This window comes from Equus quagga, chromosome 10, assembly GCF_021613505.1.
Source record: "Equus quagga isolate Etosha38 chromosome 10, UCLA_HA_Equagga_1.0, whole genome shotgun sequence".
NCBI lineage: Eukaryota > Metazoa > Chordata > Mammalia > Perissodactyla > Equidae > Equus > Equus quagga.
In genome coordinates, this window is record NC_060276.1 from 111,001,245 (window position 1) to 111,004,327 (window position 3,083).

Sequence of the window (3,083 nt, forward strand, 5' to 3'; positions counted from 1 at the left end):
CAGGAAACTAAAGCTATTGTTGAAAACTTTTAAACGATTACATAAAAGTCTCAAGGTCTTATTGTTAAGAGGCAGAATCCCTATTTCACCCTCACCTCTTGCATTCAGCATAAATGAAAGCAGGCACTTTTTTTTTTTAAGAAACAAGTGATGTTAACTAGACTTATTGTGGTGATCACTTTGCAATATATACAAATATCCGATCATTATATAGTACACCTAGAACTAATATAATGCTATATGTCAATTATATGTCAATAAAAAAAAATAAATGAAAGGCAGGTTACCAGAAATACTCAATTCTTCCCCTTCTGCACACTTGGGCCACAGTTATCTTTCCTACTTAAGGATAAATCTGTTCTTTTCTCTTTTGACTTTGCCGAATTTCCCTTTATCTACCTGAGCCATTGAAACCTGGGAAACATCAGGTCTTGCAACATGAAACTACATGTTCTTGTTCCACGAGAAATGGTTTTGTAATAAATGTCTCCTGTACCAAAAAAAAAGTATAAAATCTGATTTTTAGTTTTTCAGAAAAAATAATTTTTGTACCATCATTAACAACCAAGAAATCAGGACCACCAAGATAACAAAAGCAGAGGATTAAAAAAGATACCCTATTAACATTACAGATGAAAAAGATACTAGGTGAGAAGAAACATGTATATAACAAAGCCCACAATTTGGAAATTGTGGGAATCAAAGTCAAGCAGTTAATTACTAACAAAGACAGTAAAAGTGCCTCTTTTGTCTTTCACGGTGAATGCACAATTAGCACTTAATACTAAGACTGGGGAATAAACCATCTATAATCTACTGAAAAAGACCATCTGCTTCTATAAATTTTGTTCTTATACACTTGCCAAAAGAAGAGAGCATACTAACAAAATAATGGGCCCTGCACTGTTAATTGCTAGGTTGTTTGCAGTTGTGCTGTTGCTATTAGAATTTAATAAGCCATTCCTTCTGCTAAATTAATAAGCAGGCAAGATTATGTAATAGCTGCTTTCAGCCGCTAATTATTTTTCCCATAATTCCTTTCCCTCTCTACCCCTAACCCCCACCTTTTCTTGGCTAGGAACACCAGAGACTGCCAATATGTCATCAGCAAGTCTCCTATCCTCATCTTCAGAACCACAGACCAACATTAGGAACATAACCAATGAGTTTAAACTTGAAGGTCGTTATCTCAGGAAGCTTGAGGATATATGTATTTTGTACAGAATAAGAGAAAAGCAGCATTTGGTTCTAGAGGGCGAGTTTTCATTGCACAGTATTAGATCTTTGAACTGGCTAAAGGCATCTGTTTTGTGTAATAAGGGAGAAAGGGGACATGAACATGTACCTTTGGGGTATGATCGGTCAGGCAGCAGAGAGAAATTTGAACAGGGGACCTAAAGACCTACAGAGAGTCAGCTCTGTGCTTTGTGCCAACCATTTCTTTAATATTCCAGTATACATTAATCATACATTAGTAGGAGATTTTTCAACCAGCAAAGTAGTGCTTAAAAGGAGAGGTATTATACAATTTTGTCAAATAAGGGCATTAAAAAATGCCCCGAAATCCCTATTATATACTCTCTTAGTTTTATAGACATTTTAACACACACAAAAAGAACATACTCTCTAATAAAGAATTCGTTTAAAATAAATAAATTTAGCTTCATGAAAAACTTAGCATTTCTTTTTCACTTTGGGCCATGAAAAAAATTCTGGCAACTACGTTTGGGAACCTCTGCAAAAAGGGCATAGCTCAACAAAAACAATTTTCCAGATTCCTTTGTAAGAACCTAGGTGACTCGGGTAATGAATAGCACTCGACATGAGAAACCCGTGGCTGTTCAAGCAAGGTCACTTAATCCCGTGGGGCTCCCCTTTCCTCATCTGTAAAAGATGAGTCTTACTAGATGATTCATCCATTCTCTCATTCAAAAAAATATGGACATACATTATGTACCGGGCACAATGCTCAGCACTACGGCTCTTAACAAACCTATCATTTTATAGTCCTTATCAGTCAACTCACATTTATTGTTAGATGCCAGGCAGTGAACTAGGATGCGATGCAAAATGAATAAAATTCAAGATGTGCTAAATAGAGGCTAACGGGCAAGTGGGGATGCAAAATAAATAAGATTCAAGATGTGCTATATACAGGCTAACGGACAAGTGGGTGAAAGAGGGATTCGTTCTTACAGGGTTTGAGGATGAGGCTTCATAGGAGATGTGACATTTGAGAGGAAGGGCATGTCAGGCAGAGCAAGTCGTCAAGGCTAAACTGGAACCCAGGCAGCTTGGGGGCGGGAGCCGGGGAGGCGGCGGCTCCGCGTGAAGGAAGCGGAATATGGAAGATGAGGTGCTGTCTGGGTTTCTCAGCAGAGAACGGACAGTAACTCATCAGGTCCGCAGCACTGAGGATGGGAGAGGCTAGCGCAAAAAGAAACACTCGCACAGCTTGGGGCGAAATGTGTCTAGGGCTGTAGCAGTGCAATGGGAAGGAGGGGCCGGATTCCGGACAGTTTTGAAGCAGAATAATTGCAAACGACCCTCTGAACACCTGCACGAGCTCCACGAAAAGAGGTGACTTGTTTTCCCCAAGTTGCAGCACCCCCTCTCTCCCCTCACGATCATCACCGGCCGTCACACCTCCCCGTCCCACCCTCTTGGGGCACGGAAAGTAATCGGAGCTCGAACTTGGCTCTTCGCGGTGCAGACCCTCCCTGCCCCGCACAGCGGGGTCGACAAAGGGCACCGCGGAACCCTGTCCTCGCGCACTGAATAGGGGGAACAGACAACCGCGCGAGTCCCGAACGCACACGCAGGAGCGCGCAGGCGCGCCAGCCCCGGCAGAAGCCGCTTCCGGGTCACGTGGCCTGGCTTCCGGTTCGCACCACCCCTCTCGGTAGAGACGCAGCCAATGAGCTTCCTTTGACTGTGCGGTCGCCTGCGCCGCCTCCGGTGCCGTTGGCGACGGCCGAGCTGCTTCCCGCGCGTCGCCCAGCCCGCCCCTCCGCTCGCCGCAGCCGCGGCTCCTCCCTCGTCCGGCCCCCGGGGCGGGGTCTGTCGGCTCGCCCTCCCCTCCG